General features: G+C 46.1%; 1 long non-coding RNA gene across 2 annotated transcripts; it reads left to right on the top strand.

Annotated features, from left to right (window-relative positions):
* Positions 1–19,169: 19,169 nt before the first annotated feature.
* Positions 19,170–21,970, top strand: LOC119346712. 2 transcript variants are annotated; one of them, XR_005167942.1, is made up of 5 exons: positions 19,170–19,252; positions 19,462–19,655; positions 19,736–19,832; positions 21,072–21,151; positions 21,909–21,970. It is a non-coding gene; the product is annotated as an uncharacterized LOC119346712 (long non-coding RNA). The 2 variants fall into 2 exon arrangements; XR_005167913.1 differs by having other exon boundaries at positions 19,213–19,655.
* Positions 21,971–22,388: the final 418 nt, after the last annotated feature.

Here is a 22,388-nt window from a genome sequence, read left to right on the forward strand (position 1 = left end):
TTTTCTATGAAACCCTAAAATAGGCAAAAAAAATAGCAATTCTGGGCTGGCCCTCCGGTTAATAGGTTAGTCCCAAAAATAATATAGAAGTGTATAATAAAGCCCAATAATGTCTAAAACAGGATATAATATAGCATGAAACAATAAAAAATTATAGATACGTTGGAGACGTATCAGTGCACATACCACATGGATCATCATGGACATGGTGATCCCAGAGTGATGTGAGACAAGTAAAGGTAACCTGTTTATCTAGTGTGGAGCTCAGCCGTGAATTCCACACGCATGGACCCTGTTTTAGACTATAGACTGTATTTTGTGATAATTTATAGTTTTCCTCTTCTTTTTCTATCGTATTGTACTTTAAGTATGTAGATACATATGTCTATTAGATGTTGAGATGGGTCAACCAAAGCAATAACCAAGCATAGCCAATGTATGTTTCAAACTTGACTGAGCAAGATATGACACGTGACAACCTAAAAATTGCATCTTCTTGGCAGTGAGATCTACTTCAAAGACATTGGTGAACAAATAGAAAGAAATGTTGTGACTAGTATATTAGGCATAATCCAAGGCGGTCATCACCTCACAACAGTATCAATTGTCATACCAGGTACGCAAGTGTATCATAATCACGAGGATTATTTGATGGAATAAGATTAGAGATGACTCATAGCTTTCAAGAGGCTGCACAATCTAATATAGCAACCACAAAACCACCTCATAAGATGAATAATCATGTCCAGATCTAGTGATATAGCTGTTGGAAATATGCCCTAGAGGCAATAATAAAATGGTTATTATTGTATTTCCTTGTTCATGATAATTGTCTATTGTTCATGCTATAATTGTATTAACCGGAAACCGTAATACATGTGTGAATACATAGACCACAACATGTCCCTAGTAAGCCTCTAGTTGAGTAGCTCGTTGATCAATAGATGGTCATGGTTTCCTGACCATGGACATTGGATGTCATTGATAACGGGATCACATCATTAGGACAATGATGTGATGGACAAGACCCAATCCTAAGCATAGCGCAAGATCATGTAGTTCGTCTGCTAAAGCTTTTCTAATGTCAAGTATCTTTTCCTTGGACCATGAGATTGTGCAACTCCCGGATACTGTAGGAATACTTTGGGTGTACCAAACGTCACAACGTAATTGGGTGGCTATAAAGGTGCACTATAGGTATCTCCGAAAGTGTCTGCTGGGTTGGCACAAATCGAGACTGGGATTTGTCACTCTATGTGACGGAGAGGTATCTCTGGGCCCACTCGGTAATGCATCATCATAATGAGCTCAATGTGACTAATGAGTTAGCCACGGGATCATGCATTACGGAACGAGTAAAGAGACTTGCCGGTAACGAGATTGAACGAGGTATTGGGATACCGACGATCGAATCTCGGGCAAGTAACATACCGATAGACAAAGGGAATTGTATACGGGATTGATTGAATCCTTGACATCATGGTTCATCCGATGAGATCATCGTGGAACATGTGGGAGCCAACATGGGTATCTAGATCCCGCTGTTGGTTATTGGCCGGAGAGTTGTCTCGGTCATGTCTGCATGGTTCCCGAACCCGTAGGGTCTACACACTTAAGGTTCGATGACGCTAGGGTTATTAGGAAGACTTGTATGTGATTACCGAATGTTGTTCGGAGTCCCGGATGAGACCCCGGACATCACGAGGAGTTCCATAATGGTCCGGAGGTGAATATTTATATGTGGGAAGTTGTCATACGGTCACCGAAAAGGTTCGGGGGCATATCGGTATTGTACCGAGGCCACCGAAGGGGTTCCGGGGGTCCACCGGGAGGGTCCACCTCTCCCGGAGGGCCTTATGGGCTGTAAGGGGAAGGGAACCAGCCCCAAGTGGGCTGGGGCGCCAACCCCCAAAGGGCCCATGCGCCTAGGGTTGGGGGAACCCTAAAGGGGGCGCCCCCTTGGCTTGGGGGGTAAGCCCCCTCCCCCTTGGCCGCCGCCCCCCCTCTAGATCTCATCTAGAGGGGGCTGGCACCCTTTCCCCTTCCCCTATAAATAGAGGGGCAATGGGAGGGCTGCACCACCACATCCAAGGCGCAGCCTCTCCCCTCCCCAACACCTCTCCTCCTCCGCGTGAGCTTGGCGAAGCCCTGCCAGAGAACTGCCACTCCATCACCACCACGCTGTCGTGCTGCTGTTGGAGCTCTCTTCCTCAACCTCTCCCTCATCCTTGCTGGATCAAGGCGCGGGAGACGTCTCCGTTCCATACGTGTGTTGAACGCGGAGGTGCCGTTCGTTCGGCGCTAGGATCATCGGTTATTTGGATCACGACGAGTACGACTCCATCAACCCCGTTCTCTTGAACGCTTCCGCTTAGCGATCTACAAGAGTATGTAGATGCACTCCCCTTCCCCTCGTTGCTAGATTACTCCATAGATTGATGTTGGTGATGCGTAGAAAATTTTAAATTTCTGCTACGATCCCCAATAGTGGTATCATGAGCTAGGTCTATGCGTAGTTTCTATGCACGAGTAGAACACAAAGTAGTTGTGGACGATGATTTGTTCAATTTGCTTGCTGTTACTAGTCTTATCTTGATTCGGCGGCACTGTGGGATGAAGCGGCCCGGACCGACCTTACACGTACACTTACGTGAGACAGGTTCCACCGACTGACATGCACTTGATGCATAAGGTGGCTGGTGGGTGTCTGTCTCTCCCACTTTAGTCGGATCGGATTCGATGAAAAGGGTCCTTATGAAGGGTAAATAGCATTTGGCATATCATCGTTGTGGTTTTGCGTAGGTAAGAAACGTTCTTGCTAGAAACCCATAGCAGCCACGTAAAACATGCAACAACAATTAGAGGACGTCTAACTTGTTTTTGCAGGGTATGCTATGTGATGTGATATTGCCAAAAGGATGTGATGAATGATATATGTGATGTATGAGATTGATCATGTTCTTGTAATAGGAATCATGACTTGCATGTTGATGAGTATGACAACCGGCAGGAGCCATAGGAGTTGTCTTAATTTATTTATGACCTGCGTGTCAATGAAAATGCCATGTAGTTACTTTACTTTATTGCTAACCGTTATCCATAGTAGTAGAAGTAATAGTTGGCGAGGCAACTTCATGAAGACACGATGATGGAGATCATGATGATGGAGATCATGGTGTCATGCCGGTGACGATGGTGTTCATGCCGCGCCTCGAAGATGGAGATCAAAGGCGCAAGATGATATTGGCCATATCATGTCACTTTATGATTTGCATGTGATGTTTGTCATGTTTACATCTTATTTGCTTAGAACGACGGTAGCATAAATAAGATGATCCCTCGCAATAATTTCAAGAAAGTGTTCCCCCTAACTGTGCATCGTTGCTAAGGTCCGTTGTTCCGAAGCACCACGTGATGATCGGGTGTGATAGGTTCTAACGTTCGCATACAACGGGTGTAAGCCAGATTTACACACGCAATACACTTAGGTTAACTTGACGAGCCTAGCATGTACAGACATGGCCTCGGAACATGGAAGACCGAAAGGTCGAACATGAGTCGTATAGTGGATACGATCAACATGAAGATGTTCACCGATGATGACTAGTCCGTCTCACGTGATGATCGGACACGGCCTAGTTGACTCGGATCATGTATCACTTAGATGACTAGAGGGATGTCTATCTAAGTGGGAGTTCATTGAATAATTTGATTAGATGAACTTAATTATCATGAACATAGTCAAAAGGTCTTTGCAAATTATGTCGTAGCTCATGCTTTGGTTCTACTGTTTTAGATATGTTCCTAGAGAAAATTTAGTTGAGAGTTGACAGTAGCAATTATGCGGACTGGGTCCGTGAACTGAGGATTGTCCTCATTGCTGCATAGAAGGGTTATGTCCTTAATGCACCGCACAGTGTGTTGAACCTTGAGCATCGTCTGTAGATGTTGGGAAGCATCTGACATACACGTTTTGATGACTACGTGATAGTTCAGTACATAATACTAACGATTTAGAATTGGGGCACCAAAGACGTTTTTGAAACGTCGCAGAACATATGAGATGTTCCAAAGACTGAAATTGGAATTTCAGACTAGTGCCCACGTCAAGAGGTATGAGACCTCTGACAAGTTTCTTAAGCCTGTAAACTAAGGGAGAAAAACTCAATCGTTGGGCATGTGCTCAGATTGTCTGAGTACTGCAATCGCTTGAATCGAGTGGGAGTTAATCTTCCAGATGAGATAGTGATGGTTCTCCATAGTCACTGCCACCAAGCTATTGGAGCTTCGTGATGAACTATAACATATCAGGGATAGACATGATGATCCTTGAGCAACTCGCGATGTTTGACACGACGAAAGTAGTAATCAAGTAGGAGCATCAACTATTGATGGTTAAACCACTAGTTTCAAGAAGGGCAAGGGAAAGAAGGGATACTTCATGAAACGGCAAATCAGTTGCTGCTCTAGTGAAGAAACCCAAGGTTAAACCCAAACCCGAGACTAAGTGCTTCTGTAATGAGGGGAACGGTCACTGAAGCAGAACTACCCTAGATACTTGGTAGATGAGAAGGCTGGCAAGGTCGACAGAAGTATTTTGAATATACGCTATATTATTGTGTACTTTACTAGTACTCCTAGTAGCACCAGGGTAATAAATACCGATTCGGTTGCTAAGTGTTAGTAACTCGAAACAAAAGGCTACGGAGACTAGCTAAAGGTGAGATGACGATATGTTGGAAGTGTTTACAAGGTTGATGTGATCAAACATCGCACGCTCCCTCTACCATCGGGATTGGTGTTAAACCGAAATAATTGTTATTTGGTGTTTGCGTTGAGCATAGACATGATTGGATTATGTTTATCGCCATACGGTTATTCATTTAAGGAGAATAATGGTTACTCTGTTTATTTGAATAATACCTTCAATGGTCTTGCTCCTAAAATAAATGGTTTATTGAATCTCGACCGTAGTGATACACATGTTCATGCCAAAAGATATAAGATAGTAATGATAGTACCACATACTTGTGGCACTGCCATTTGAGTCATGTTGGTATAAAACGCATGAAGAAGCTCCATGTTGATGGATCTTTGGACTCACTCATTTTTGAAAAGATTGAGACATGCGAACCATGTCTATTGGGAGACATGCATGAAGAAACTCCATACAGATGGATCGTTTGGACTCACTTGATTTTGAATCACTTGAGACATGCAAATCATACCACATGGGCAATATGACTGAAAGACCCCATTTTCAGTAAGATGGAACAAGAAAGCAACTTGTTGGAAGTAATACATTTTGATGTGTGCAGTCCAATGAGTGTTGAGGCGCGCAGTGGATATCGTTATGTTCTTACTTCACAGATGATTTGAGTACATGCTGAGTATATTTACTTGATGAAACACAAGTCTGAATTATTGAAAGGTTCAAGTAATTTCAGAGTGAAGTTGAAGATCGTCGTGACAAGATGATAAAATGTCTTGATATGATCATAGAGATGAATATCTGAGTTACGAGTTTGGCACATAATTAAGACATTGTGGAAATTGTTTCACAACTAATACCGCCTGGAACACCATAGTGTGATGGTTTGTCCGAACATCGTAACTGCACCCTATTGGATATGGTGCATACCATGATGTCTCTTATCGAATTACTACTATCATTTATGGGTTAGGCATTAGAGACAACCACATTCACTTTAAATAGGGCACCACACAATTCCGTTGAGACGACACCGTATGAACTATGGTTTAGAGAAACCTAAGCTGTCGTTTCTTAAAAGTTTGGGGCTGCAACGCTTATGTGAAAAAGTTTCAGGCTGATAAGCTCGAACCCAAAGCAGATAAATGCATCTTCATAGAATACCCAAAAATAGTTGGGTATACCTCCTATTTCAGATCCGGAAGCAAAAGTGATTGTTTCTAGAAACGGGTCCTTTCTCGAGGAAAAGTTTCTCTCGAAAGAATTGAGTGGGAGGATGTTGGAGACTTGATGAGATTATTGAACCGTCACTTCAACTAGTGTGTAGCAGGGCACAGGAAGTTGTTCCTGTGGCACCTACACCAATTGAAGTGGAAGCTTATGATAGTGATCATGAAACTTCGGATCAAGTCACTACCAAACCTCATAGGTCGACAAGGATGTGTAATACTTCAGAGTGGTACGTAATCCTATCTTGGAAGTCATGTTGCTAGACAACAATGAACCTATGAGCTATGAAGAAGCGATGGTGGGCCCGGATTCCGACGAATGGCTCGCGGCCATAAATTCCGAGAGAGGATCCATGTATAAAACAAAGTATAGACTTTGAAAGAACTACTTGATGATGGTAAGGCTGTTAGGTGCAGATGGATTTTAAAAGGAAGACGAACAAATATGGTAAGTGTCACCATTAAGAAAGCTCGACTTGTCGTTAAGATGTTTCCCGACAAGTTCAAGGAGTTCACTACGATGAGACTTTCTCACTCGTAGCGATGCTAAGAGTCTGTTGGAATTATGTCAGGAGTTACTGCATTATTTATGAAATCTTGCAGATAGGATGTCAAAACATTGTTTCCTTGATGATTTTCTTGAGGAAAGGTTGTATGTGATACAACCAGAAGGTTTTGTCAATCCTGAAAGATGCTAACAAGTATGCAAAGCTCCAGCAATCCTTCTAAGGACTGGAGTAAGCATCTCGGAGTTGGAATATACACTTTGATGAGATGATCAAAGATTTTGGGTTTATACAAAGTTTATGAGAAACTTGTATTTCCAAAGAAGTGAGTGGGAGCACTATAGAATTTTTGATGAGTATATGTTGTTAACATATTGTTGATCAGAAATGATGTAGAATTTCTGGAAAGCATGTAGGGTTATTTGAAAAGTGTTTTTCAATGGAAAACCTGGATTATGCTACTTGAACATTGAGCATCAAGATCTATAAGGATAGATAAAAAACGCTTAATATTACTTTCAAATGAATACATACCGTGACAAGATTTTGAAGGAGTTCAAAATAGATCAGCAAAGAAGGAGTTCTTGGCTGTGTTACAAGGTGTGAGTATTGAGTAAGACTCAAGACCTGACCACGGCAGAAGAGAGAGAAAGGACGAAGGTCGTCCCCTATGCTTTAGACGTAGGCTCTACAGTATGCTATGATGTGTACCGCACCTGAAGTGTGCCTTGCCATGAGTCGGTCAAGGGGTACAAGAGTGATCCAGGAATGGATCACATGGCAGCGGTCGAACTTATCCTTAGTAACTAGTGGACTAAGGAATTTTCTCGATTATGGAGGTGGTAAAAGAGTTCATCGTAAAGGGTTACGTTGATGCAAACTTTGACACTAATCCGGATGACTCTGTGTACTAAACATGATTCATATAGTAGATTAGTTATTTGGAATAGCTCCAAGTAGCGCGTGGTAGCTGCATCTACAAGATGACATGGAGATTTGTAAAGAACACACGGATCTGAAAGGTTCAGACCCATTGACTAATAACCTCTCTCACAAGCGAGATATGAACAAACCCCATGGGTGTTGGATTCATTACAATCACATAGTGATGTGAACTAGATTATTGACTCTAGTGCAAGTGGGAGACTGTTGGAAATATGCCCTAGAGGCAATAATAAAATGGTTATTATTATATTTCCTTGTTCATGATAATTGTCTATTGTTCATGCTATAATTGTATTAACCGGAAACCGTAATACATGTGTGAATATATAGACCACAACATGTCCCTAGTAAGCCTCTAGTTGACTAGCTCGTTGATCAATAGATGGTCATGGTTTCCTGACCATGGACATTGGATGTCATTGATAACGGGATCACATCATTAGGAGAATGATGTGATGGACAAGACCCAATCCTAAGCATAGCGCAAGATCGTGTAGTTCGTCTGCTAAAGCTTTTCTAATGTCAAGTATCTTTTCCTTAGACCATGAGATTGTGCAACTCCCGGATACTGTAGGAATACTTTGGGTGTACCAAACGTCACAACGTAATTGGGTGGCTATAAAGGTGCACTATAGGTATCTCCGAAAGTGTCTGCTGGGTTGGCACGAATCGAGACTGGGATTTGTCACTCTGTGTGACGGAGAGGTATCTCTGGGCCCACTCGGTAATGCATCATCATAATGAGCTCAATGTGACTAATGAGTTAGCCACGGGATCATGCATTACGGAACGAGTAAAGAGACTTGCCGGTAACGAGATTGAACGAGGTATTGGGATACCGACGATCGAATCTCGGGCAAGTAACATACCAATAGACAAAGGGAATTGTATACGGGATTGATTGAATCCTTGACATCATGGTTCATCCGATGAGATCATCGTGGAACATGTGGGAGCCAACATGGGTATCTAGATCCCGCTGTTGGTTATTGGCCGGAGAGTTGTCTCGGTCATGTCTGCATGGTTCCCGAACCCGTAGGGTCTACACACTTAAGGTTCGATGACGCTAGGGTTATTAGGAAGACTTGTATGTGATTACCGAATGTTTTTCAGAGTCTCGGATGAGATCCCGGACGTCACGAGGAGTTCCGGAATGGTCCAGAGGTGAAGATTTATATGTGGGAAGTTGTCATACGGTCACCGGAAAGGTTCAGGGGCATATCGGTATTGTACCAGGGCCACCGAAGGGGTTCCGGGGGTCCACCTGTAGGGGCCACCTCTCCCGGAGGGCCTTATGGGCTGTAAGGGGAAGGGAACCAGCCCCAAGTGGGTTGGGGCGCCAACCCCCCAAGGGCCCATGCGCCTAGGGTTGGGGGGAACCCTAAAGGGGGCGCCCCCCCTTGGCTTGGGGGGCAAGCCCCCTCCCCCTTGGCCGCCCCCCCTCTAGATCTCATCTAGAGGGGGCAGACACCCTTTCCCCTTCCCCTATAAATAGAGGGGCAATGGGAGGGCTGCACCACCACATCCAAGGCGAAGCCCCTCCCCTCCCCAACACCTCTCCTCCTCCGCGTGAGCTTGGCGAAGCCCTGCCGGAGAACTGCCACTCCATCACCACCATGCCGTCGTGCTGCTATTGGAGCTCTCTTCCTCAACCTCTCCCTCCTCCTTGCTGGATCAAGGTGCGGGAGACGTCTCCGTTCCGTACGTGTGTTGAATGCGGAGGTGCCGTTCATTCGGCGCTAGGATCATTGGTGATTTGGATCACGACAAGTACGACTCCATCAACCCCGTTCTCTTGAACGCTTCCGCTTAGCGATCTACAAGGGTATGTAGATGCACTCCCCTTCCCCCCATTGCTAGATTACTCCATAGATTGATCTTGGTGATGCGTAGAAAATTTTAAATTTCTGCTATGATCCCCAATAATAGCTATCATAGTCAAACATGTTAATGCCAGCTTGCTTATTGTAGACTTGCCGATACATGCCATGCCTAGGAATCCTACTACATGGGAAGGGAGATGCAAATAATGAGGATTGCGACTTTGGAGAAGAAAGAATAGGTGTGCGCGCATACAGTGGGGAAGGGCATTGTGTGTTCCACCTTTCCAATTGATCATAATGAAAGCCGCCACTTCGTATGAGAAAAGCAACCACCGCAGCTGCCATCACCACATCCTCATAAATTATATGACTTAGTGGCCATAAACACAACTGCTAAAACGTTAAAAGTTTCACCTACGCAAGGTTTCCTCAACTTCACTAGCTCCCTCACTGCTCCGTGTATATATTTCCTCCTATCATTCAGTTCCATTTGCCCACTATATTCTCGGTTACGCGTCTCCCTTCTCGGAATTATATAAAACACCAAGGTCTAGTAGATCCACAATCAACATATTATAGTTTAGTTCTCCACATCTTTTGCCGAGGAGCCCCAAAACATGCCATTTGATTTATCATTTAGAGCATATTCTCCTCCAAAGGATTTCTCGTTTAGCCTACCTATCTAGGCATGGGAGGCATAGGGAACTCGTAAACAACTTACACTTGTCATACAAGGTTCACTCACGGATGCATGTTTGACGGATACAAACGGCATGCAATGGGGGTGGCGGCAGACGAGGGTCACCCTCACTGAGACAATGTGTATTTTCCCTGAAAACCTAGGCGACTCTCGTAGGCGACTAGGGTTTCGAGGGGAAACGACGGCGCGTGGCCGATCTCGATCGACGCGGTGCAATCGGGCAGAGCTAGGATGGCTCAATCCGGCGCCGGCAAAGGGAAGGAAGGATCTCTCTCGCCGCGCGCGACGCGGGCTAGACTGGAGGAGGCAACGGGTAAGCTAGATCTGACTGAAGAAGAAGCTACGCCATTGGTGATTGACGACGTCGATGAGGGGGAACCGGTGAAGTGGTCGCTGGCGGGTAAGGTGCTCCATTGTCACACGCTCCATATTCAGACGATCTCTAATGCCCTCCATCCTACTTGGGGAAACCCTAAGGGTTTGAGTTTCAACTTTGTCAGAGAGAACACGTTTGTGGCGGACTTCCCCACCAAGTGCGACCGCGATCGCGTCTGGGAAGGCAGCCCGTGGCACATCAGCAAGCATGCGGTCATCCTCTCGGAATTTTCCGAATGCATGCAACCATCTGAACTTCAGTTCAATGAGCTACAGATTTGGGCTAGGGGTCAGGCAGTGGCCAAGCAGATTGATCCTAATGCTAAACACGTGTAGTTTGATCCTGTTGGGGTTTTTTTGAGGATGAGAGTAACAATTGATGTCAGAAAACCTTTGCGAAGGTGGATCCTCATTGATTCTGCGGCTCGCGGTAGCCGTGACTGGTATGACATCCAATATGAGCAAGTCCCAAACTTTTGCTTTTCGTGTGGTCGCCTCGGCCACCCGAACTTGGTTTGCCCGACGCCTGGCACTAGAGATGAGAAGGGCGACCTCCCCTTTTCAACCAGCCCCCGCGCACCGGAGGAGAAGAAGAAGGCCTCTTCTTGTGAGAATTTTCGGACGATTCCGAACCGTGCAAAAACAGCTAGAAGTGCAGCCCCCGAGACTAGCTCAACCAGAGACGACGATCTTGAGGTCAACTCTCCTAGGAAAAAGAACACAATTGGAAACAAGAGGAAAGTTGGGACCCCGAAGAAAGTATACAAACCTTTAGCTCTGCCTGCGCCGGCCACAACTGAACACAAGCAAGAGCACAACGTGGTCATCATCCTGGCTAGTTCAGTACAGCCAGCATGGGAGGGCACCTCAGTGGATACGGAAGAGGAACGTGCACCAAAGAAGAAGAGAGACACACCCAACACATCCGACAACTCAGCAGGAGCTGCTAGCTAGTCAGCCCTGCCAAGCGCCATGAATTGTCTCAGCTGGAACTGCCGGGGGCTCGGGAACCCCGAGGCAGTTCATGAGCTTTGCAACATTACGAGGCAAGAAGGGCCCGCTCTGGTTTTCGTCATGGAGACAAAGATCAGAGGCAAGAGAGTTGAGGATCTGCGACACACTCTAGGGTTCGTAGGCAGCTTTGGTGTGGACAGCGATGGTCTGAGCGGAGGCATAGGACTGTTCTGGTCCAACGATGTGAAAGTGGAACTGAAGAACTACAACCAGAATCATATTGATGTGCTGGTGCGGGAAGTTGCAGATAACACAGTCGGCTGGCGTTTTACGGGGTTCTATGGAGCACCGAAAGCAGCAGACCGCCACCATAGTTGGTGTTTTCTGCGTACTTTGCATGCCATGCTCACGATGCATGGCTTTGCATTGGAGACTTCAATGAAACCCTCTACCCCATGAACATTTCAGTATCTCAGCCCGTCCTGAGTAGCAGATGAGGAATTTTTGTGAAGTGACCAATGAGTGTGCTCTCCAAGACCTAGGTTGGTCAGGTGTCTCGTACACATGGGACAATCGTCAATCCGGAGATGCAAATGTTAAGGCTAGGCTCGACAGGGCCTTTGCCAATGAATAGTTCAGACTGAAGTTTGAACACACGTGAGTATGGCATGTGTGTGGAGTGGAGTTAAATCATTACTTTGTTGTGATAGAATTCAGACACCATGCATTCCCACATCGCTCGTCCAAGAAAAAACAATTTCATTATGAGAATGTTTGGCAATCATACCAGGACTACGAGTAGCTTATAGCAACAGCCTGGCACAGCCATGTTCGCATCCCTGGTATGCAAGGAATAATGGATTCCCTCGGGGAGCTCCAGCAGCAACTCGAGCCCTTGGGAGCCCGAGAGTTCGGTAGCCTGTCGAAATCTGTACGCAACCTGCAAAAACGACTGGACCGGCTCCGATGCCACTCATTTGGCCGTGGTCCAACAGAAGAGGAGAAAAGAATTATGATCCACCTCAAAGATACACGTATTTCAAGAGGTTTGGCTCCGGCAACGATCCCGAGTTCCGTGGTTGCGCGAGGGAGACCGCAACACGGCTTATTTTCAGGCACAAGCAAGACAACGGTAGCGTACTAACAGAATAGCCTCTCTTACCAGAGCAGACGACTCTGTTTGTGCTACGGACACAGAAGTGAAAGAGGAGATCTTGGCCTTTTATCAGGATCTATATTCATCGCAAGGCATCCATGATGCTAATGCGTTGTTATCACATGTTCCTACCCGGGTTACACCGGCTATGAACAACCTCCTATGCAAACCCTTTGAACCACCCGAAGTTCACCATGCTCTCTGAAGGAAATATGCCCTAGAGGCAATACTAAAGTTATTATTTATTTCCTTATATCATGATAAAAGTTTATTATTCATGCTAGAATTGTATTAACCGGAAACATAATACATGTGTGAATACATAGACAAACAGAGTGTCACTAGTATGCCTCTACCAGACTAGCTTGTTAATCAAAGATGGTTATGTTTCCTAACTATGGACAAAAGAGTTGTCATTTGATTAACAGGATCACATCATTAGTTGAATGATCTGATTGACATGACCCATTCCATTAGCTTAGCACCCGATCGTTTAGTATGTTGCGATTGCTTTCTTCATGACTTATACATGTTCCTATGACTATGAGATTATGCAACTCCCGTTTGCCAGAGGAACACTTTGTGTGCTACCAAACGTCACAACGTAACTGGGTGATTATAAAGGAGCTCTACAGGTGTCTCCAAAGGTACATGTTGGGTTGGCATATTTCGAGATTAGGATTTGCCACTCCGATTGTCGGAGAGGTATCTCTGGGCCCTCTCGGTAATGCACATCACTTAAGCCTTGCAAGCATTGCAACTAATGAGTTAGTTGCGGGATGATGTATTACAGAACGAGTAAAGAGACTTGCCGGTAACGAGATTGAACTAGGTATAGGATACCGACGATCGAATATCGGGCAAGTAACATACCGATGACAAAGGGAACAATGTATGTTGTTATGCGGTCTGACCGATAAAGATCTTCGTAGAATATGTAGGAGCCAATATGGGCATCCAGGTCCCGCTATTGGTTATTGATCGGAGACGTGTCTCGGTCATGTCTACATTGTTCTCGAACCCGTAGGGTCCGCACGCTTAAAGTTACGATGACAGTTATATTATGAGTTTATGCATTTTGATGTACCGAAGGTTGTTCGGAGTCCCGCATGTGATCACGGACATGACGAGGAGCCTCGAAATAGTCGAGACATAAAGATTGATATATTGGAAGCCTATGTTTGGATATCAGAAGTGTTCCGGGTGAAATCGGGATTTTACCGGAGTACCGGGAGGTTACCGGAACCCCCCGGGAGCTATATGGGCCATAATGGGCCTTAGTGGAAAAGAGAAGGGGCAGCCCAACATGGGCCGCATGCCCCTCCCCTCCCTTGGCCTGAATAGGACAAGGAGAGGGGGCCGGCCTCCCTCTCTCTTTTCCCCCCTCCGCAAATCCTATTCCAACTAGGATTGGGGGGGGGGGAATCCTACTCCCAGAGGGAGTAGGACTCCTCTTGGCGCGCCTCTCCTAGGCCGGCCACACCCTCCCCCTTAAGCCTTTATATACGGAGGCAGGGGCACCCCAGAGAGACACAAGTTGATCCACGTGATCATATTCTTAACCGTGTGCGGTGCCCCCTTCCACCATAGTCCTCGATAATATTGTAGCGGTGCTTAGGCGAAGCCCTGCTGCAGTAGTACATCAAGATCGTCACCACACCGTCGTGCTGACGGAACTCTTCCCCGACACTTTGCTGGATCGGAGTCCGGGGATCGTCATCGAGCTGAACGTGTGCTAGAACTCGGAGGTGCCGTAGTTTCGGATCGGTCGGGCCGTGGAGACGTACGACTACATCAACCAAACGCTTCCGTTGTCGATCTACAAGGTACGTAGATCATACTCTCCTCTCTCGTTGCTATACATCACCATGATCTTGCGTGAGCGTAGGAAATTTTTGAAATTACTACGAAACCCAACACTCTCTTCCAAATGGCCCCATCCAAGGCGCCAGGAGTGGACGGTTTCACGGTGGGATTTTACCAGTGCCACTGGGAGCTACTGGGAGAAAATGTAACCAAGGCGGTGCTGGACTTTCTCAATGGTGGTGAACTACCCACGGGCATAAATGATACATCAATCACCTTGATCCCATAGGTACGTCACCCCCAAAATATTTCATAGTATCGTCCCATTGCACTCTGTCCTGTTCTATACAAAGTGGCCGTCAAGGTGATTGCCAACCATTTTGCGTATGTGCATGGATGATATAATTAGTGAAGAACAAAGTGCTTTCGTCCCCGGCCGTTTGATCACCGACAATGTCCTAGTTGCCTTTGAAAGTGTTCATACGATAAAAAGACGAAAGAAAGGGCAAAATTTCACCTGTGCAGTCAAGCTTGACATGATGAAAGCCTATGCTAGGGTGGAATGGCATTTCTTGGAGTTAATCCTATTGAAACTTGGTTTCGGGGTCAATCTAGTGAGGTTGATCATGAAATGTGTTACATCAGTTCGCTTTGCAGTCCGGGTGAACGGAGAGCTACTACCGTATTTTTCCCCATCCAGAGGGCTTCGGCAAGGATGTCCAATATCTCCCTATTTGTTCCTCCTTTGCGCTGAGGGCTTCTCATCCCTCTTGAAGAACTTCGACAACTACGTTGACAGAGGTATTCGAGTAAACTTCAGAGCTCCATGGGTGAATCATCTCTTGTTCACCGATGATAGCCTTATTTTCATCAAGGCGAATAGGGAAAGTGCAAAAAGAAGGCTCAACCAGATTCTTGAGATCTATGGCGATGCTTCCGGACAATGTGTAAACAGAAGTAAAAGTGCAATCTATTTCAGTCCGAACACCCCTTCGGATCTCAGGCAAAATTTGAAACAACAGTTGGGTGTCCAAGTCGAAGCGTTTTTAGAGCGATACCTTGGCCTACCCATAGCTGTTGGCAAGATTAATAGTGGAACGTTTGAGCACCTGGGCGATCGAGCACGAGGGAAAATGCAAGACTGGTCCGAACGTTTATTTGCGTGCGCCGGCCGGGAAGCACTTATCAAGTCCATTGTTCTGGCGATTCCTACTTTTAGCATGTGTTGTTTTCTTCTAACAAAGAAGGTGCGCAAAGGCCTAACTTCCAGCATGCCGAAATTTTGATGGGGGAGCTCCCTAGACAAATGATCTTTGCATTGGATTGCCTAGGATGAGCTGGCCACACCCAAGTGCAAGGGCGGAATGGGTTTCCGTGATCTTCGAATGTTTAACTTGGCTTTACTAGGGAAGGATGGATGGCGCTTTATGATGAACCCTAACTCCCTATGTGCCAAGGTGATGAAAGGGCGATATTTCCCAGACACAGATTTCCTACATGCTCCGGTCCCTAAGTCCTCATCTACAACTTGGAGGGCAATTGTGGCGGGCCATGAAGCATTGTAGGCTAGTCTGGTGAAGCGAGTGGGCGACGGATCGTCCATATCGACATGGGAGGATAAATGGATCCCTTCCACTATCAAGATGTCTCCTATGCTACGTCCAGCTAATGCCATGGTGCAAACTGTGAATGAATTGATAGATCCATTGAACTGGACATGGTGGACGGAGCTAGTTCGGGAGATCTTCATCGCGCCGGATGCTGCAGCCATTCTGAACATTCCATTGCGACACGGCGGGGGTGAAGACATTTATGCATGGGCCTTTGAGAAATCAGGTATTTACTCTATTTAAACGGCGTATCGTGCTCTCGTGAATCAAAAAGAGCGACAGGCTCTAGATGAGGGGGAGGTTAACGGCACTTCAGTGGATCAACAACATGTGTGGAATGTCATTTGGAAGCTCAAAGTAGTCCCTAAAGTCAAGGTGTTTTGGTGGCGTGTGATGAGAGGGATCTTACCAGACGAGTGCACTATCAAACGTCGCCATATGAAGCAGATTAGCACCTGCAAGGTTTGTTTGGCAAGGGAAGAAGATCTGGAGCATGCACTCATGCATTGCTCACATGCTCGCCGGTTCTGGGAGGAAACCCGACTGCTCTTTGACATCAACTTGCCAAGGCTTCATCCCCAAACATGGACCAAGGACATTTTATGTGACCAACGATTTTCTGATAAGGAACGATCGATCTTGGTCACGGTGATGTGGGCAATATGGACATCCCGAAATCGGCTTACACACGATCGGGATGGCATAGATCCTGTCTTTTCAGTAAGACGGATTCATGAGGACCTCCCTCTACTCGAACTACCGAAGCAGCAAGTCTCTTTGTTGCTTGGATTTGGTTGGCGACCTCTTGATGATGGCTACATGAAAATCAACACTGATGCAACTACCCATCTCGATGATGGCAACGCAGGGGCGGGTGGCATCGCTCGTTCGGCATCGGGCTTCAAGGGTGCATGGTGCAAGCCGATCCCGGGGGTGACAGATCCTCTCATCGCGGAGGCTCTAGCGCTCAAGGAGGGAGTACTACTTGCAACACTTCGCGGATACACGCATGTGATCATGGAGACCGACTGTCTAGAGGCAGTAAACCTCTGGAACTCTCGCTACACTGATCGCTCGGTGATAGCACCTATACTTGATGAAATAGGAGAGCTAGCTTTTAGCTTTACTTCTTTTACTGTTCAATGTTCAACATGTAATGGGATCAGCGAACGGTCCAACACATTTATGTGCGAAGCGTGTTTGTACGCTTTCTGTGACTGAGAGCTGGCTAGACTCTACTCCCCCATTCCTGATCAGCAGCCTTCTGGCCGACTGCTCAGCGAGCACGTTTGTTGAATAAAGCTCTCTAAGGTTTCCCTAAAAAAAAGGGTCACCCTCACTTGTGCTGGCGGCCCATTGTCCAACAGCCTCACATATGATCTACATGTCACACCGGTTGCTTGGGGAACGGAACGACATCTGCATGGCTAGGCAAAGGCAGAGTCAGGATTTCTCAAAGCCTAGGGCTAAAACTAAACAGCTATAATGCCAAATATCAATGGTGAAAAAAATACATCAAATAAATGCCAAATACCACTGAACTTGGATTTCTACCTTTTTTTCCTATTAATGAATAAAAATGAAACAAAATTGACTAAAATAATTTCATTTACCATCACCAAATCATTGATTTCGACTAATACAAAGGAATTAGGAAAAATATTAGTTAATATAACAAACAAGAGATTCTGTAATTTACCCATCCAATCAGTTGTTGAGAATTGTTCGCAAAAAAAATCATCGTTGAGAACGAGCAGAATGGGAGCAGAAACAGGAGGAGGGGCCTGCTCCAATGACCTGAGATGGTCCAAGATTTCAAAGCAAGATGATTCGACGAGTCGAAGGTTGAAACGTCCGGTGTCGAGCAGCAAACGCCTGAGGCGGCGCAGCGTGCGAACGAAGGACCCTAAAAAAACTAAAAAACAGAAATACTAGCGATAGCGTTGCTGGAGCTTAATTGCGCTGAGAAGCTACCTGGGCTGACGCATGGGGCTGGGGATGGGTCAGAACGCCTGGGGCTTGGCCTATGCAAGGCTACAAATCTCACAAAAATTCACAGTAATTCAGGTCGATCCATTAAGTTGGCAGTTGGGCAGATCACTCAATTACCCCCAAAAAAGTGAGAGTAGACACATTTTTCATCGACCTGAATGTGTCTTGAGTTATTTTGTCACATTAATGGATCGATCATCTCTACTTCTAATGGAGCAGTTGGTAGTCTCTGCCGGTTATTTTTCGTCCCATCTTTTCTGTTCTTTTTCGTCCTCCGCCCGATCCGATCTGCGGTAAAAAAACCGATCAACGATGACTAGCGAACCCCTTCGCACAAACAAAAAACCGCCCTATCCTCCCTCGCATGAAAAAAAAACCCTCCTCTCGATCCACCCCTCGTGCGACCGCTCTCTTCCCCTCTCCTCCCGATGCGGCGCTGCCCCCATCTCTTGCTCCGCCGCCGCCGCCGCCCCTGCCTCCCTCCCGCTCAGCCACCTCCACCGCTCCCACCCTTCTCCCCATTGTCGGATCCGCTTGCATATCGTCAAGGTTAGGCGGCGAAGCTCCACGTCCGCGATGCGCACATGCTCGTCAAGGAAGCGGCTCCCGGATCTGAGGTCCCGCGGCCGTGACGGAAGGGCTCGAGGTGGCCGCCGAAGACCAAGTCCCCACAATGTCTAGAATCGCTTCCTCCGCCGTGTTCCACTGAGGAAGGAGCCGTCGCGTGATAAAAATAGGAGGAAGGAGAGAGAGAGAGGAAGGAGCTGTGGAGGTGGCTGAGCGGGAGGAAGAGTGAAATCGAGGCCAACCATCAGCTCCTTCCTCTCTCTCCTTCCTCCTGTTTTTATCACGCGTCCCTCCCTTTGGTAGTATCTTTTAGTTTAGGTCCAAAACTGGTTGTTGTTTGTTCTGCTTTGGTATATAATATTGGGGCAGGGGGGCAACCCCTTTCTTTCAAAAAAAAGGAGCCGTCGCCGCCGATCGTCTTCCCCGATGGTCGCCGTCTTCCCTGCCAGTCCCCGCGGATCCTCCGATCACTGTCTTGTGGTCGGCGAACTCAACAGCTGTGCTCTGACGCACGGGATCCGGCCGGGGTACATCACTACAACCGCCTTGCCCCTCTGTCTTGCTATAGCAGATGAGAGTCGGTAAGAGGGGAGGCAGAGAGGATCTCAAGAGGTGAAGAACAGAGGGCGAGCGATGGAATTGGAAGGAGGAGGAGGAGATCCCCGCGGCATGCACTGCCAAATCTCGTGCTCACCATCCCCATCGCTGCGTCCTCTGCTCCCATCAGTGGCTCGCCATTGTTGACCGCACCTGCAGTTGTCTCTCTGTCCCGGCCATGGTCTCATCGCCTCCCCTCCATACCTCAGCACTGCAACACCCTCAACACTGCCAGGCGATGAGTGCAGAGACGAATCTCACATATCCATCAAAGCTTTCAGGTTGTCCCCTTCCTTTCCCCTTCCCCACTTTTTTGTTTTACCAGTGCATGAACTTACCCACCCACGCCATCTGTTTGCTAAAATGCTTCATAGAGCTATATAACTTTTTAACCTCATTGACATTTGCTTGTTACAATGCTTTATGGGAATAAAATTGTCAGACATCATATTGGTTCTGGTTTTACCAAAGATGTATGCTTTATGAGCAGGAGGACTTTATGACTCGACAAGTTCCTCTGCATCATACGGGTGTGGCAACTCCCCACTTGGTGAGGATCTTATTGCTGAGTAGTCAACGACGTCACCTGCATCAACCCCTCCCTGGTTGCCATCCATGCGCGACCAACCGTCCAACTTATTTTCACGTGGGAGTACATTCTATCGACGCCCTTTTAATTTACAAGTAAGTTTCAGATTCATGTTCGTCTACACTCTTGTCACTATATATTCATGCAACAAGTTACAACTTGCTAACAATTGTAGGGAATGGCTGAGAAGCACGGATTTATTTTCATGGGCACAAAAATAATAATCAAGACCTTAGCAGACTGGCTGTACCTTGATGAGAGTGTGCTTTCAGGTCATATTCTCACTTTTAGCAGCCTTCACCCATCACTGTCTCTCACAATTTGCTCCAGATTGTTCATACGCATTTCACCGATTGATAGCACCAGCAAAACAGAGCACGGCTATTGCTACTTGTCTCTGTATATCCTAGATACAGTGTTATAGGTCACATTCAAAATAGCAAGCACCCTGATAACAGGCATAATCAACCAAAAAGACCGTCTAGGATATTTGCTTCCTGTCTCGGTGATCCACGTACTCCACCTTCGAGGAAAGAGAGGAGGAAGATGCATTGGCCTTAAAATCACATTTCAGATGAAAGAATATAGCACATGGCAACAATGTTGCGCCGCAGTGTAGCTTTACTGTGTGGTTACCTCTCCACTCTCACACATGCATTAGTTCGACGAAAGTGTTGGGCAAAGTCTAAGTCTTGGATAAACAGTAGTCTCAGTAAAACTGGGCTGGTGTTATGCATACAGAAAGAATGCCGTATGATTACTCTCAGGATGAGGGTAATGATGCAGAGTGTTGTTCCACTGCTGCAATGCAAAGAGATCGAACACAGGACACTGAGTGTGTGTCTGAATAAAGACTGAAAATGTCTGTCAAAACAGGACAGCGGAAATTATGGCCAGCATTCTGCCAAGCTGCAAGCAGACATGCGCGGACTGAAATGTCCAGTCTAATCTCGTGGCAGCAGAGAACAGACAACCACAGAGCCTGATGTGTGAGGCAATGTGGTAGAAGATTTACCTCTACATTTCCTAGCCTAGCTAGGTGCTTAAGACAGAAACGGTTCAGAAAATTCAGTTAACCGGATCGTTGTACGTCTGATTTCCTACCCAGGAGAGCCGCTTCCTTGCCGTTGCCGTCACCAGCATTGTATCCTATGGGGCCTTCCATTAATTTGAAGTAAAAAATGGAGGTAATATCTATGCTTATGTTGCGTTATACAGGAACAGCCAAGGTTGTTGTAGTAATAAAATGAGCCCGACATTGTCTACCGATCATTGTATATTGGATGGGCAAGTAGGAGGTTTTTCTCATCTTAGTCCTATAACTTCGTTTGTCTACTCTATTGTCATTTACACACTAACTTTTATGCCACATTAGGGAATATTCCTTTTATGCCATAGTTTTCTGTTGGAAGACTTCTATTTCTCACATTCCAGGGATGCTAGGCTATGTAAGCAGCGACACTGTAATTTTTATTGATCTGAATCTTCGGGCTCTGTTTTCAAATTTTCAGCTACCAACGCTTGATCGGGACCACGCCCAAGACAACGGGTCCGATGTTTGGAAAGGATCGCGAAAGTGACATGTGTCATGGTGAGGCCAGTTTCCATTCCGCATGTTGCCTTATTTTCTTCTATATCCGCAATTTGCGAGGTAATTTTAAATCATTTTGTATGCTCATCGATGTTGATCTATGGCAAGAGTCTGGTTCATCACAACATCGGTGTTGTTTGGTTCTTCTTTTCTCCAAGCATGGTTCTGGCTTGGCAGTGCACCATAACTAGAGTTTTCACACTGACAGTCACGCCCACCTAAAATGGGCATCCTTTGTCACTGTTGCATTCCTCTCACGTATTCTTAATCATGAAGCTTCTCGTAGGAACAAAAAATTAAACAAACAAGTATGAATGGATAGAGAAAGTTTGTTGTCTGTCAAGTACCTCGGCAGTCAGGTAGGAGTACTTATGCAGGAGTGACCGTTTCGAGCAAATGGGTGGCGGAAGATACTGACCCTTCTTGTGGTCTGTGTCTCGATCACGCAAGGAGCAAAGGTTAGCCCTTGTGGATCATCACTCAACCTGAGCAGGAGTAGGATGTTCACACTCCACTCCACGGTCGCATGAAGAAATCTTATGCCAATTCCAGTTTGCCTTGCCTTGCCCATGTGACCAACCGTTGGTCTCGTCTCGATCGACCACACTCCACAGTCGCATTTCGATCGAAGTTTCTCCTTTTAGCATTGTGGCTATGGAGATAAAGAACAATGGGAACGGATGGTGTGACATCGGTGATGATGTCGCTGAAGGAGAGGGTAAACAGACATGATGTGTTTCTGACTAATGGGCTGCAGGGTTGGCACAAGGAAACTATTGTTATGCCTTGTGAGGTCCGACCACGGTGACCGGATGACTGAGCAAAGCTGTGAAAAAATCGGGTATGTTTTCCACCAAACTCAAGTTGTTATGCCCAAATGCATGGCTTTCTGAATAAATGCAGACTATTTGTTTACTCAATGTCAAAATGTTTGTACCTCTATGCCTACAGCCTACAACCTGAGCCACTCGACGACCAATCTGCAAGTAGATGTTACAAATATAGATGCAAATATGTTAATTCTAACGTGGCATCGAATTCCTAATAATTTGTACCTGAATAAAATTGTGATTTATTCGCTATCTTACTATCCTATATGCGTCAAGCACAACCGAATGCATCTATTTCCGATGAGGCCAACTATCCAGAATCCTCCCACCATCTTAAATCCATTTATGATTTTTTTTATTAAAGGCTTTGTTCTATGTAGATACTGAAATTAGCACGGCTAAACTTA

The sequence above is a fragment of the Triticum dicoccoides genome, chromosome 1A (assembly GCF_002162155.2).
Source record: "Triticum dicoccoides isolate Atlit2015 ecotype Zavitan chromosome 1A, WEW_v2.0, whole genome shotgun sequence".
NCBI classification, from domain to species: Eukaryota; Viridiplantae; Streptophyta; class Magnoliopsida; order Poales; family Poaceae; genus Triticum; species Triticum dicoccoides.